Genomic DNA, 17,332 nt, shown 5'->3' on the forward strand with positions numbered 1-17,332 from the left:
GCATTCATTTCTAATCTCAACTTACGTGGCAAAATTGTCATTGAAGTCCATAGCTGATATATTGACCATGATACTTCAATCGTATTTGTTTACCCAGTCACCAATTGTATGTTACATCTGGTATGTGTTAGTGAGCCATCGTATCAACGAAGATATGTTCATGCTGCCTGACTTGGCAGACCAATACCTACCTGACAGGATAAACAATGTGAACGGAAACATAAAACTCATACCTATCACACTTTTCATCATTTTCTCCGCTTATCTAACTGCTGGTCATTTCATTTCGATAAGCAGCTTTCAAATGCCATGGACTCTTCTGTTTACAGGTAGTATTTTAAACAGAATCGTTATCATTACAATTGTACAGTTCACAGAAGTAGCACTCCACATAAAATACCGATTGAAGTTACTTAATTATGGTCTCAAACAAGAAATTATTATGTCACAAACTGGTCAAGATTCATGTGTTACCAAGAACATCTACTGGATACAGTCTCCTTTTATTTCAAAGTCTTTCATGGATAGTTTTAAATTCTGCCGGCCACAAACTCTTAACGTGATTGGAAATACCAAATGTGATGACCTGCGCTTCCACATCTATAATACTAATTCACTCATAGGAAGAAACATTTTGTATAATCTCCTGAAGTTTCAGTATGAGAGAATATATTGTTTTAGGAAACTGTATTCCATTCTGCGTTCATTTACACACTTAACGAACTTCACGTTTGGTACTTTTTTGGTATTTGTTTGTGTTAATTTCTTCACAGCAATTGCTTCCCAATTATACATGATTTCGGTCGTGCTTTTCGGTATTTCGGATGACTGGAAAAGGTCAGAAGGGGTCTTATTACTTCACAGTGTGTACGCCTTGATGTACGTCTTGGCTTTAATCATTTTGATAACCGTTTCTGGAGAAATTGTGGGCAGAGAAGCTGATGAGACTCGAGTCTTGGTGCAAAAATTTCTTCTGCTGCCGACACCGGATCACACAACACTCACTGAACTGCGGTTATTCTGTGAAGATCTCTCGCGGTCCAAGTTGTGTTTGAGAGGGTTTGGGTTGTTTCCTATCGATAGTTCTCTGTTATATACCGTCATCGGTGGGAGTGCCACGTGCCTCGTCATCATGCTGCAGTTCAAAACTGGAACTTGCGAGTGATAGTGGTGTGTCGACGGTGCCAAAACTTAAACTCGAACCAAGGCCAGGAACTTGTAATCAAACGATATTACCAGTGGCAGCAATGGGATATACCCGCTCTGACCATGACACAGTCACTTCTATCTAGACGCTGGATATTTCGGCAGTAATAACCTAGAATGCAAACTTATTGAAGCGGGTAACAAGCATAGTCTACCCTACGCAACGGTTATGATATGAGTCTTGCATTAAATTTTGGGATACAGACCATCGGAGCCCCTAGTATTTATGTTACTCATTCTACATAACGGAAGAACGGACTAAAGGACACTTCATAAGAACCAAATTAATTACCATTCTAACATATTATAACCTTCAAATGCGACGTCTAGGTATCAACATGAGTGGAGCGGACATATACTGTTGGAACATCAGTGCACTCTCTTAGTAATTTTATTGTTTTCGTTAATAGGCAATGAATTTGTATCATGGGTCACGTGTTGCTTTGAATAAATTGAGAAGTCACTCCGATCTGCATGCATCATACCCCTCGAACTCCGTAGTAATGAACAGTCAGTAGATCTTGTCGTCCGTTAGGGTAAGGGAAGTCAACATTTTTTCTAATTATTTCTAACTTCCCTTTCACTGTTAAGGCACACTTGTATTTTTGTGACTTTTTTCAAGATCATTACTCTTTAAGTCAATAATTCTATTAATTGAACATCGTATTGACCAGCTTTATGCCTGATATTGCATATTCACTTTCAACACTAGTAAATCATGAGGCATCCAATTTTATTCAGTTTTAATCATGTTACAGAAAATAAGGTATTGTGAGTTACATCCAGTTATTATTATAATTTCATATCCACATTCATGAATGAATGAATTAATGAATGAATAAATCCATCAAACAATCCAATCAACCAGTCACGACTGATCTCCATTTAGCGCTGTCACCCAGATGACAGTTTTCCTATCAGCTGTTTAAATGGTCTTCGCGTAATAAATTTCAATGATGTTGGACATTTGTGGAACATATTTCTTGGTAAATTATTCCAATCCCTCACGTCTCCTCCTTTAAGTGAACACTTGCCCTAATTTGTTCCCTTTAAGTTAACGTTTATTTTCATATTATGATCTCTCCTATCTTTAAAAATTCCACTCTAAAAATCTACGCCATATCACCACTGACATCTCGGAACATATGAATCCATCGAGCAGTTCGCATCCTTACCCTCTAGTCTTCCCAGCCCAATCCGTAACTATACACTTTTGTCAAGGAATCATCCAGAACTTGCGCTGCTTTCCTTTTGAGTTTGTCAGGTCTTGAATCAAGTAATCCTGATAACGGAATATACACTGGAGTCTTCGCAGTGACTCATACACCTTCTCCTTTACACCTTTGCTACAGCCCCTAAATACCCTTATAGCGATACGAAGACAACCGCAACCTTTATTTACAATTCTTCTTCTGTGATTACCCCAGTGAAATAGTTTCCTTATATTAACACCTCGGATCTTATAAGTTGCTATAACCCCATGAACACAGTATTTGAAACTGAGAGGACCTTTCCTCTTTCCTAAACTTACAACCCGATTGTTCACATTGTTTACCATCGTACTGTTGGCTACTTCCCATCTCACGTCTCTGTCGCTCACAATTCTGCAACTTACTCCACAGAGTATAAGGTGATCCGCATGAGGTCTTATCTCTGATTCTATATCCTAACTCACGTTATATAAGCAAACACAGAGGTCTGATATTATTTCCTTGGGACATTCCCTTCTTAAAGATTACATGATCATATAATACTTCACCTACTCGAATTATCTGACTTCTATTTCTTAGAAATTTAGCTACCCATTTATCTGTCCAATAACTCTAATTTTCATCCGTAGTCTTAGACAGGTCAATAGTATTACAATCCAATTGAACATCTAAATCAAAAAGTTCTGCTTTATCTACCCACAATCCAGTATGTTAGGCATCACAGGAAAAACCTTTCCTTAAAACTAACTTCCTTCTATAAAACCAATTAGTAATTTCGCAACCGTGTCTACTATATTCGGAAAGAATGTTTTCGCAGAGCTCGCTGCAGTACATGTCAAGTTATCTTCCAGTAATTGTCCGATGTATGTTTACCACCTGCTCCTTTTTATACTGAGGCTTCTATAGCCAATCCCCATTATTTTGGTACAGCTCTTCCATGTAAACATTTATCAAATTTGTACATCAATTATGACACTGTGCCTTTAATATATCTCCAGAAATCTTGTACTTTCTAGCCACCTTTCTAGTCTTAAATTCTTGTGTTTTATTTTCTTAAATATCTTTATTATAATGGGTAAATTTTAGAATTTCATTATCATTGTATTATTCACGTCCTACATCTGGGCATTATCGTTGTATCCGTCTGTCTTTATATAATCATGACTAGATTCGTCTGTCTTCCGTTTATTATCATATAATTATATACTCCCTTTGGTCATTAACGGTCGTAGCCGTGTTGAAAGACCGGATCCCGTGATATCTCCGAAGTTTAGCAACATTTGGCGTGGTCAGGAGTTGGATGGTTTGCCACGCGCTGTTGGTTGGGGGTAAGGGAATGGAGGAGCGGAAAGGAACTGGCCACCCTACTGCACGTTAACTCCGGCTCAGGAACACCTCTGCGGAGGTTCGGACCTGCCTTCGGGCAGAACAACCCTTACCTTATCTTTGGTCATTTATATTTCCTCGAACGCATTTCTGCCTTAAATTACCTGTATATCTCCTTCCATTGTTCCCTGAAACTCACAGGATTCCCGTGAAGCTTACTATCGTGTTATTCTTAGATGAATTCTCCGCTAAATTCAAATTTCTAGGAAGTTCCCTCAATTTCTCCTTACTTCCGCAATCTTTCCTAACTATCATTCCAGACTAAATCTATTTTTTCCTCTGTTATAAAATAGTGGATTTGCCATTGTTACCACCTTGTAAGGTACATATTTGTCTTCACTCTCCTCAACAATTGGATGGTTACACAGTTCTACTCCATCTGAAAACAACAATCAACAACATCGACATCAATTGCATTGAATCCATCGCATACGCTGTCCATATTTGTATTTATCATTTAAGACCATTCATAATCACTTTATAAAAACTCCCTCATGCCTGCCTTATCAATATATGATGCTGACTAATATTTCTACTTTTACAAACTTCTTTTCCATCACATTTGTGGCGAAAACAACTTCATGATCATTAATACCAGCTATTACTTCAGTTAGAGCTCTTTCGGTTTTATCAGAATTAACGCATAGAATATTATTCCCTCTAGTCGGTTCTATCACTTTCTTATTCAGCTGATTCTCTCATATTAACTTTTTGTACCATTTGTAGGCCATGCTCTGTGTAATTTGCATTTCCTTCCTTGTTAACATTTGGTAACTTTAGATCACCCGCTCCTTTCAGTGCCATTTCCCATTTTTTTTTTTTGCTAGTTGTTTTACGTCGCACCGACACAGATAGGTCTTACGGCGACGATGGGACAGGAAAGGGCTAGGAGTGGGAAGGAAGTGGCCGTGGCCTTAGTTAAGGTACAGCCCCAGCATTTGCCTGGTGTGAAAATGGGAAACCACGGAAAACCATCTTCAGGGCTGCCGATAGTGGGATTCGAACCTACTATCTCCCGGATGCAAGCTCACAGCCGCGTGCCTCTACGCGCACGGCCAACTCGCCCGGTATTTCCCAATTAGTCGATTGCAACAACTGTCGAGGTATCAGTAAAACAGGCAAGATGTTCCCTGGAATCATGGAAGGGAGGGTGCGATCAGTGGTTGAGAGGAAGTAGGATGAAAACCAGTGTGGCTTCATACCACAGAGGGGCTGTTAAGATCAGATTTTCACTATTCGCCAGGTAATTGAAACATGTTACGAGAAGAATATCCGGTTATGCTTGTTTTGTAGATCTATAAAGAACATATGACAAATTACTGACTGAAAAGTTATTCGCCTTACTGGAGAACTATGGGATTAAGGGTAGATTATTGAAATCAATCCATGTCATTTATGTTACCAATTAGGCTGCAGTGAGAACTGATGGTGGAATGAGTTCTTGTTCAAGGTTCTTACAGGGGTTCAACAAGGCTGTAATATTTCACCTTTTGTTGTTCATAGTTTACATGGATCATCTGCTGAAAGGTACAAAGTGACAGGGAGGGACTGAGTTAGGTGGAAATGTAGTAAGCAGTCTGGCCTATGCTAATGATTTGCTCTTAATGGAAGATTGTGCCGAAAGCATGTTTGGAACTTGAAAATGGGTGCAATGAGTATAGTAAAAAAGAATAGCCTCTTCAAGACCAAATTGATGTCAGTAGGCAAGAAATGCTAGAGAACTGAATACCAGATTGAGGATACTAAGCTGGAACAGGTAGACAATTTCAAATATTTGTAATGTGTGTTCTCCCAGGATGGTAGTATGATAAGTGGGATTGAATCAAGGTGCAGTAGTGCTAATGCAGTTAGCCCGCAGTTGCGATCAACAGCACTTCGTGAGATGGAAGTCACCTCCTGGGTGAAACTATCTTTACATCGGTCTGTTTTCGTACTAACTTCGCTTTACGGGAGTGAAAGCTAGGTGGAATCAAGATACCTTATTTCTAAATTAGAAGTAACAGACATGAAAGAAGCGAGAATGATTGATAGTACAAACAGGTGGGAACAATGGCTGGAAGGTACATTAAATTAGAAGATAAAGGCTATTTTAACAATTAACTCGATGCATGAAGCTGTACGCATAAACCGACCCTCGTGGTGAAGTCATGTGAGGCGAATCGAGGAAGATAGGATACCTAGGAGAATACTGGACTCTCTTACAGAGGGTAAGAGAGGTAGAGGGAGACACATTTCATAATGATTTAAGGATAAGATGTACAGAACTAACCGAGGCCACAGAACTGGTTACAATTAGAGGATTATATATTACATATTCATGGCCAGTTCAGTCTCCAAAATTAATGCCTTGCAAATTCTATTTATGTGGTAGCTAGAAGGTTAGGGAATAGAGAAATAACATCGTACCATAGCAGAACTGGAACATGGAGCTCATACTAAAATACCGAAGGTAAATGAAGCTGCAATTCGACTAGACAACAGAGTGACTTAATGGCTGGCTATTTTTCTAGAATATAGATATCAGAGAATTAGATTAGGCGAAGCTTTATCTGACCCTGTAATAATTAAGAGGGGAATTCCTCAAGGTGGTATTATTGGACCGTCATATATTCTCATATAAATTATATGAATAAAGAAGTGGAATCGGAGATAAGGTTTTCTGCGTATGATGTTATTCTGAATAGAGTAATAAATAAATTACGATATTGTGAGAAACTACAAAATGACATCGATAATTTTCTGAGATGGACACTAAGCAATGGTATAATGATAAACGGGGTTAAATGTCAGGTTGTGAGTTTCACAAATAGGAAAAGTCCTATCAGTTTTAATTACTGCGTTGATGGGGTGAAAGTTCCTTTAGGGGACCATTGTAACTACCTAGGTGTTAATATAAGGGAAGTCCTTAATTGGAGTAATCACATAAACGGGACTGTAAATAAAGGGTACAGATCTCTGCACATGGCTATGAGGGTATTAAGGAGTTGTAGTAAGTATGTAAAGGAGAGGGCATATATGTTCCTAGTAAGACCCCAATTAGAGTATGGTTACCGTGTGTAGGACCCTCACCAGGATTACTTGATTCAAGAACTGGAAAAATTCTAAAGAAAAGCAGTTCCATTTGTTTTGCGTGATTTTCGACAAAAGAGTAGCGTTACAAACATGTTGCCTAGTGTGGGCTGGGAAGACTTGGGAGAAAGGAGACAAGCTGTTCGACTAAGTGGTATGTTCCGAGCTGTCAGTGGAGAGATGACGTGCGATGACATTAGTAGACGAGTAAGTTTCATGGGTGTCTTTAGAAGTAGGAAAGATCACACTATGAAGATAAAGTTGGAATTCAAGAGGACAAATTGAGGAAAATATTTTTATAGAAAGAGGAGTTAGGGATTGGAATAACCGACCAAGGGAGATGTTTAATAAATTTCCAACTTTCTGCAAACATTTCAGAAAAGGGTTGGAAAACAACAGGTAGGGAATCTGCCACCTGGGCGACTGCCCTAAATGCAGATCAGTAGGGATTGGCTTAATGAGTGCAAATTGACTGCATTGATTATCTACAGGGTGAGGGAGAGTATTTCAAACATTCACTGAAAGGGATAAGTTTTGGAATCTTGTTATATCTTCATGGAATTTGTTGTGTCACCGACACGGCGTACCAATATAGAAAAGATGTCAACAATTAAAGCTGTCCACATTCGTGTTGAGCACTTTTGACTGCTCTTTCAGACTCAAATGTATTTGGTAGCTGGATGTCAGTGTAAGGCATATTACGTTTATAGAAATTCAAAGGAATAGAACGGGGTTGTTCCTTTGAAAGTAGGTACAATTATATTTCTATTCAGGAGATGACCAATTATCGATGAGTTGGAGATTCAAAACTTAACCAATTAATGTTTTAATTTTGATGATTGCGTACTGATGATCATACAGATGATCGATAAGAGAGCGGAAGACCATCTAACCAATACGACTCTCTGCTGTCTATCTCAACGCCGAGGTAACAAAACATTTCACATATCCACACTGCTCAGCAAGATCACTTGAAGACGAACAATGCCCCGAATATTTCGCCCATGTAACGTGTTCAAATCTCTATTACTTAACCGTCTACTGCATGTAGTATTTTTCGTTTGTATTTTTTGAAAAAATGTCAACCTTTACATTTCAACTAGCGTTCAGTTCAATTCTTAACTTGGACTAATACCTTAATACTCGTATGCGACGTTGTTTACCATAATGTAATACATATAAGATAACTACGCTTTTTATACTGAAAGTCATTCAAAAGCTGATCGTTACTCTCTACAAGCCATGGACACGTATTTAAGCCCAAGGAAAGTAAACGGTGGTCGTTACGCGTAAATGGCACGGGGCGGAGGGAGTATCTTTGGTTGTAGGTCTGTTCTTCCGTCTGTTGTGTAAAAAAAAAACAAAAAAAAAACATGTCATTGCTGGCATAACTATTTGATTGACTGTACAGTTAAATGTGTGCCATAAAACTAGTCAATAATCTGATCTCACTTATGTAAGTGAAAAGATATATATTGCCTCATGACAACACTATGCAGTAACTAGAACTAAATAATTATATACAGAATGTTATTAAATATTTATCATGTCTTATCATTCTAATGAAAGTAATGCAATGTGAAATATATCTACTGATTGTTTTAAATTCATTTGCGTATTCGTTTTATTCGGTGCGTTCAACTTGAATTTACGTTTCATATCATGCAATCAGGAGGCCATGATCTACACATTAGGATACTTGGACAAAAGAAATTATCATAATCACTATCATCATAAAATCGTAATTAATATCCTAGGAATAAGAAATAAAATATTGTACCCCTAACTTCACTGGAGATTAGTTAAGTACGGGAAGATGTACCTACTTGAGTCATAACCTAGTAATGTTGACGGAAATGTAAATTACTATATCAGGGGTTTATTTAAAAAGCAGTGATACGCTCTTTACAGTACCCGACAACATTTATCATTGCCGACTAAGTAGCTTGCGTTTGGGAAATACTGAGTTCGAGCTTCGCTAACAGCAGCACACCAGGCAAATGCTGGCGCTGTATTTTAATTTTATTTTTTATATACTTTTTTTGTTACGGGCTTTACGTCGCACCGACGCAGATAGGTCCTATGGCGACGATGGGGATTAGGAAAGGCCTAGGAGTTGGAAGGAAGCGGCCGTGGCCTTAATTAACCCTTTGTTGCCTGAATAGTGAAAAATAATAATAATAATAATACTTTTTTTTTAATGGAATATGTTCAAATAGTAAATTCTAATATTTTCAAATCATAATTTAAATTTTTGGTATGTTTTTGGGGCCTGGTACTTTTTAGTACCGTCAGGCATATAGGAGGCTTCAGATTTGGGTAGATATGAATGTTCACATTTTGGAATTGTATCAAATTTACTGTCACAAAATATTAGTAGAACATGCTTTTTATACCTAAAAGTATCACAAAAATGTAAGAGCATAATTTAAAGCAAATATGTGTAATAAGAGTGAAGTTTCCTAATATTATTTTTCATACGTAGAACATCTTGCATACATCCTATACAGCTGACACATTATGATACTCTGCAAAGCAGTTGTTATTCACTGCAGCAAAGAAAAACACTACATGTAGTAAACTTTGAATGCGGTCTTGACTGCACCTTCTTTCTTGAACACACCTCACACCGACCATGGTTTTTTACAAAAACAACAAAATGATTTCCACGATTACTTAGTCTGACATCACTGGGCACAGAATATTCTGTTTTCCTCCTTTTCCTCCTTTTTGGTGACCTCATATCACGTGAAAGTTTTCTTGGAAGAGGAATTTCTTTCTGTGTCATCTGTCCTAGGGCCACATTACGCCGGTATGCCATTAGAGGGAATTTTTCATGCAGATTACAGTATATGATGTAGGCATTGCAAAGTGGTATTTCAATCACTCCCCAAAATAATCTATGCCTCCATTTTTGGATCGACGGTCAAAACCATATACGTCTCGAAGTCTGTCAGCATGGTACACTCCACCCATGTGTGCATTGTAGTCTTGCACAACAACCGGGCAATCAACTGTAACATTACTTCCATCCTTCTGTTTCCTAGAAACAGTTGTGGCTTCTGTTCCATGGAAATTAGATGCTAAGCACACACCTTTATTGCCTTTCCATAGAAAAACACTGATGTCCATCGAAGGAAAGCATTACTTTCGGTTTTGGATATGACTAACATGAGACCCTCCATATGGCCTGACGGTACTTCTAAGTACCTCACCATTTACTAGCTATATATCCACACCAATTGCAAATTTCATCAATTTGAGTATTTTGTTGCATTACAGAAGCATACTTACATGTTCTAAGATCACTTGCAGGTCGAATGTAACAATAGGAGCTAAGAAATAATCAATCAAAATGTCATTTGTTTACTGTGGTAACACTATGACTACACTCCTAAGAATAAAACGATCTCCCACGTTTTTCATCAATACCAACCTCAAAAATGAAATATCTCTGTTTCAAGAATTATTTACCATGAGGAAAATACCAGGGTAGGATTTACTGAATAATTCCAAAGCCATGAAATATGAGATGGTACTTTAAAGTACCGTCAGGCGACAAACGGTTAAGGTACATCCCCAGCATTTGCCTGATGTGAAAATGGGAAACCACGGATGACCATTTTCAGGGCTGCCGACAGTGGGGTTCGAACCTACTATCTCCCGAATACTGGACACTGGCCGCACTTAAGCGACTGCAGCTATCGAGCTCGGTGTTTATCTTAATTAGGACCACGACCGGTTTCTTTCCACTCCCAGACTTTTCTTATTCCATCGTCCCCATCAGATCTACCTGCCTCTGTGGAACATAAATCAGATTGTAAAAAAAAATATTTTCCCCTTCTACCTATAACCTTAGTAGTCTCTCCTCACTTAATGAACTATAATACACCTTCACATCATTAAAGAATTTTAAGATATTTTCACTTTGGCAGCAATATGACGTTACAATCGCTATACCGGATGCCGATATTGACGCCCGATATTTTATTTATGACTCAGCAAGTTAACGGCGCAGTTTCACTGCAATAAGTTCTTTATTTGAACATGTTACAACATTGGTGTCAGTAGTAAAATTGCATCCTTGTATCCTTAATCGCAACCTACTCACAACGATTTATATTGCTAGAAAGTGAGTGTAAGTGCTGACATCTCCACTTGATAAAATACTATCCAACCAGCACTATAAATGTAAACCATTGACAATGTGTTGTCACACTAAATATAATGACTCAGGCAAATGATATAATATCTATTGTTCGTGTAGTAATAATAATAATTCACATTAATTCTGCAATTGTTTGTGTGATGGTGCATCGGTAATGCGATGAACTTCGTTTGTTAGTGTGTGAAAGTGTCTATTCTAATCAGGAGCTATTCGAATCACTGTGTGTAATAATCTGAATCCTGCTCTTAGCAGTAAGTTCTCTGTTAATAAACATTTTTAAAGTTAATCTCGGTATGAAATGCTATGGAATGAATTGCATGTTTTATGTTAGATTAAGTGTAATAAGTGTGATAGTATATTAGACATATATTTTGGGATATTTGTGTAACACTTGTAGATATTTCATTGAAAGTAACATCACTTTGATTTGTGCGATGTACAGTTCGAAGATATCCAGTGTTTAACATATTGATCAACATTTAAATCTCTGTTAAAGAAGTTGTAAATCCTGTACATGGAATTCCTTGGTCACTGACCTGCTACTTCGAGGGCCAGCAAATTAAATTTTCCATTCAGTTCCTTAAACGTAATTTGAATGTCCTCCTTCGATCAGTGCAAGTATTTCTTTGATACACATAACACTCTTGGAATTATGACCTAAACTGTATATGTCTATTATTGGATTAAGCCCTTGAAATTCCTCTGAGCCTCATCAATTCTCTAACTTACGTTTTCAAAATCCTTTCTCCCATTAGATTAATATTATGATTATAGCACTTTTTATAAGCTGTAATAGGGTAGAAAGCAAGCATACTGCAGCAAGCAAAAAGTATTTTCTACCCGGGCGAAAGTTCTGCTACGAGATTTGCATAAGCAGTAGGGTCCTGGTATATTAGAAGCCCTAACATCTATGTAACTCTCGCTACACTACGGAAGAGCTGGCAGACGACAGTTCCTACCAGGTAAGTTGGTTTGCATCCTAACCTATTACCGCCTGAACATCTATACTATCATGAGTATATAGTAGAGGGAACATAATTTTCAGAATTATTGATTAACCTCTTTTTTAATTTACAAAATTATTTTGTGCTCTAAAACCTAAACCAGATGTTAACTTCTTGAATATACCTTCTTTTTCTTCTTGGCCTACCAGAAATGTACGAGGTCTGGAAGTATGCTGCCAAGTCCTTCAGGCAGTTCCACAATCAAATTTCATTTTAAACATCTTCAACTGGTATGAATGCAAGACATGAAATAGCGTATGGCTTTTAGTGCCGGGAGTGTCCAAGGACATATACAGCTCGCCAGGTGCAGGTCTTTCGATCTGACGCCCTGTAAGCGACCTGTGCGTCTTGGTGAGGATGAAATAATGATGAAGACGACACCTACACCCATCCCCCGTGCCAGCGTAATTAACCAATGATGGTTAAAAGTCTCGACCCTGCCAGGAATCAAACCTGGATCCCATGTGACCAAGGGCCAGCACGCTAACCACTTAGCCATGGAGCCAGACATGAAGGCAATAACTAGCATAGAATGCGTTCCAGTTCTTCATGATATCTATTGAAGATCATTGTACCTTCAGTGTAATTAAATAAGTTGTCATGCTTTGAAATTTGAGCAAGGAGATAAAAATTCGAGAGTGCTCTGTTTATTTATTTTTTCACGAATGTTGTTATCATCAATATTGTGACTGTGATCACTGAAAAAGTGCAGTGCCATAACAGTCGCGATTGCATTAGCTGTTAGCCTGTTAATTAATGTGTATGCAAAAATGCCACTGTAGTGTGGTTAATTAATTTCTATTGTAATGCAAGCAGATTTCTATTAAGCCAGTCTCATCTGATTATGATGAATATTATTATTCACCTAAAAGTATCATGGACAGATTGTGGAGGGGAAAGATATGGCAGAACAGCCATGCAAGAGTAAATGTCACGAACCGCCAGTGATGACAAGTTCAAAATCGGACGTAACTCTATCTGAAAAACTGCACGTTTCACTGCCTGAAAAACTTTTATATATGAATATTCATTGTTGGCGACAAATAAGGAGATTTTAAGTCCCTCATTGCATGTTGATACCACTCATAAAATAGTGAAAAACTGTGAAATTATGCTTGGGGTGGTCTTGAAGTTACCATCAGCGTACTAAGTCCCTGATTTCAGTAGAATCTCCTCAATTATTCTTGTTCAGAAAAATTTCAGTCTTCATCAGGTTCTATATTTCTGTTCACAAAAATCGAATAACAAAAATTAACTCCGTTCAATGTTTCTTTTTATCGTTCCCTTAAAATACTCTTAAATCAGTCAACGCTTTCAGTTTAGGTAATTGATCTCTCCTACATTCCTGTCTGACAGTTCTGCCTACGTTTTCCCATTCTGATGAGTGACATTATATTCCGTATACAGCTCTCTGCAATTTTGTTCTATTCACCTCGAGATGTTTTCTTCTCCTTACAATATTAGAAAAAAATCCTGACTGGGAACATGATAACGAATTCGTTCATTAATTACAATCATAAATTAAAGCTAGGATTTCCATGCAGAAATATGTTAGAATGCATACCATACCGGTAATATTTAGGCAAACCTCATAGCAAAACCGTTGTGCAAGTAGACTATACTTGATACTCGCTTCGGTAAGTTTGTATTCTAACCTATTACTGTATAAAAATCCGGGCTGTACACTTCCATGGAAGTTGATATGAATTGTGGCTTCCTATTACAAGTTCAGTACACTTACATCCCTCTCGAGTCTCTCCTATGTTACAAGTGCCGAATGTAAAATAGTTTTTTTGCCTAAGCGGGGTGAGTTTACAATCTGAGGTTCGTTTGACATTCTTCTTGAAAACTTTGCACTCCTCACATGAAACCAAGTGAGATTAATACTGAGTGACAATTTATTATAATTTTGCGAGCGAAAGGTGTGCAGGGAGAAAACATTTAAGGGACGAAACATTTTGGGGTGAAAATGCATTATGGAGAACGCCCTAGGTATAAAATACTTGAGTGAATGTTCGGGGACATGTTCGTCAAGCGTTCCATTGCTTTTAGGAACACATTCATTCCAGGAAGTGTCATAACTCTTCCGTTTACCTTCTGAATTCTGTTAATATGATGATTGTCCTGTTGGACTTCCTCTTAACACAGCCAGTACAACACTAACATTAAGGGTTAACACAAAAAACGGGACTCCATCGGTGAGAGGAAGGCGTATTTACTTACCCATATTTGATATTTCATATCGACTCTACATATCTTATCACTACAACGACAGTTCGATACGACAAGTAAACACCATTAGGTTAATGAGACTCTTTAAAACTTATGTATTCACGCAATGACACACTTAAGCTGTCGTACTCAGATCGAAGTCAGACAGTTAAGAAGAATGTCGCGATTATTTCGCTCCTGTAACGTGCTCGAAGCAGTGAATCCTCTGACTTATGTCGCCAGATTATTCGCGATGGCTCCGCTGCATACAAGGAACGAAAACCACTCTCGGACGGTCCGTACGAAAATGGAGCTCTTGTATTCATTTTTCATTTTGGCACTGCTTATATCAAATGTATTCCTTACACTGGATTTCAATAACGACGACCCAACCACGAATATAACTGATTTTATCAGCAGAGATCTTCAATATTATTCGATTATTCTAACAAGTTTCGTGTGCCTCATTTCTTATATGACATTCAGTCGCAATTTCCAAGAAGACTATTTAGTATTACTGCGGTTGATGGACCAGTACCTGCCTGAAGAAGTCAACAAAGTGAATGGGAAGATCAGATTTATTCCAATTGTTCTGTTATTCGTTTTCTCTGCTTACAATACGGTAGGAATTTGTACTGACATAATCGACTGGCAAATATCCTGGTTTATCGTTATTACAGGCTTTATCATGGATTCAATAATTCTCATTAAGAATTTGCAGTTCATAGAAATAGAAGTTCATGTCAAATACCGATTACATTTATTAAATCATTGTCTTCAACAAGAGATTATTCTATCACAAACCGTTGAAGATTTTTGTGACTGTGAGACAATTTACCGGTTGCCTAGTACTTTCATCTCAACACCTGCCAGTGACTCTTCAGAAAATCACCGCCCACAAACACTCAATAGAAATGGTACAGTGATGTGGGACGAAGTGCGCTTTCACATGAATAATACCAAAGAGACAACTCACTTGGAGCTTAAGAATGAGAGAATATATCAGTTTAGGAAAACGTTCGCTATCCTGCGATCTGTTATAGAAAAAACTAACTCAGCGTTTGGTATCTCCATGTTATTTATACTTGGTAATAACTTTGTATCAGCAGGCTCTTATCTATATTTCTTTTCGACATTGATTATTGATACCACAAATGAATCGGTTAAGGATAGCATAAGCATGTGGTGTTTTAGTCTATATTGGTTAATTTATCACGTTGCATTGATCCTTTTAGTGACGATTTTAGGACACTTGGTGATGAAGGAAGCTGGTACAGGCATTGCTCTGGTTGGAAAATTTCGCATTTTGCCGACACTAGACAAGAAAACCGTCAACCAGCTACGGTCCTTAACTGAAGAAGTATCTGAGTCTAAATTATGTTTCAGAGTGAAAGGGCTGTTCTTTATCAACTGTACTCTACTATACTCGTTTATTGCAGTGTGTACAACTTACCTGGTTATCATGTTGCAGTTAAAAATTGGAAGTTGTACGTAAGTGAGCTTGTTCATGAAGTAATGGTTATGTAAGAATTTCATTTCCCACACAAGATATGAGAGCAAATACTGTATTACGAACCCTGTCGTGAAAATATGTATTAATTTAGCGTAATATTGGAACCATTCATGTTACGGAAACATGTGACCGGTACCTTCAAAATTATTTCTGGACTACACCAGTGAATATAGTGTTTAACATCTCGAGGAAGAACCAGTGTACCTAAAAATAACACTGAGGGTTTCCACAGTTCAGGAACATGGATTGCGAAGGAGTGACAGATATGATGAGGGGTAATTTAAGATGGAAGTAAGGTACATCTGAATTCACAACTCCATGCAGAAAGAGCGACATCTGGAGCTGGTGACTTTCATGCACACGAACACAAGAAAACGTCCTATAACAAGATGAGATGTTTGAATCATATCCCAGCTTAAATATCAATTATAAACCTAATACTGGTGTCTGTTCCAGCATCTTATTACTTTATTGAGATATTATCGTAAGTACAGTGTCACAGTATGTAGAATCGGTATGTTTAGTGATTGCCCCTGGTTTCTATTAAGATGATATCGAAGAATACAAAATCAGCGATTGAGTGGAAAATTGGATTTATGAATTTTATGGCGTGTATTTGTTACGCGTTCAGTCCAACCTAACGCAAACATGTTTTATTGATAGACCACCAGAATAGACCCACATAATAGAGAAAAGGAAGTTTCATCGTGCTGAAACGTAAGAAAGGTCTCCAGAAATGATAGCTGGGGAACGCGAGGAAGTATGAAGTTTGTTATAGTGCGTTACATTTCTCAAATATTCGCTTCCCTCACCCGTACATTGAAGGGGTAAAATTAATTTCTCTCCTCGCTTCCTTAGACGAACGCAGTCACCTGAATAAGCACAGAAAATTAGCGTGGGATTTTTTAACACTTCTAAAGACTACACCGAAAGTACACTGTAACGTTAGTCATATTTATTGTTGTATTAACTAACATTTTATTTTTACAATGAACCTGGGACGGATCCTAAATAATTGAATGAAATGAAATGGCGTATTGCTTTTAGTGTCGGGAGTGTCCCAGGACATGTCTGGCTCGCCAAATGCAGCTCTTTTGATTTGACGCCCGTATGCGACCTGCGCGTCGTGATGAGGATAAAATGATGATGAAGACGACACATACACCCAGCCCCCGTGCGAGCGAAATTAACCAATTATCGTTCAAATTACCCCACCGTGTCTGGAATCGAAGCCGGGAATCAGGTGACAAATTTCTAGCACGCAAACCATTTATCCATGGTGCCGGGTAACTGAATGTCCAAGCGCAATAAAGTAGCCTATTCGGGTTTCAAATTCATTAAATGTGGCTGAAAATCAGACGTTCATTTTTAATTTTAGTGGGTGTATATATATGTAATAATCCTGCCATGTACTAATTCACTCTCTCCAGAATTCCACCTATCGTTTCTAAAATGAGGAGCGTCAGAGCTCTTTTTTATTAATCTACCCTTCTCCCTTGAAAACTTAGTCAAATTTGAAATAAAGGGTTCTCTGGTGATGAAAAACGTACTGAAATCTTAATCA

This window comes from Anabrus simplex, chromosome 12 (genome assembly GCF_040414725.1).
Source record: "Anabrus simplex isolate iqAnaSimp1 chromosome 12, ASM4041472v1, whole genome shotgun sequence".
Classification (NCBI taxonomy): Eukaryota; Metazoa; Arthropoda; class Insecta; order Orthoptera; family Tettigoniidae; genus Anabrus; species Anabrus simplex.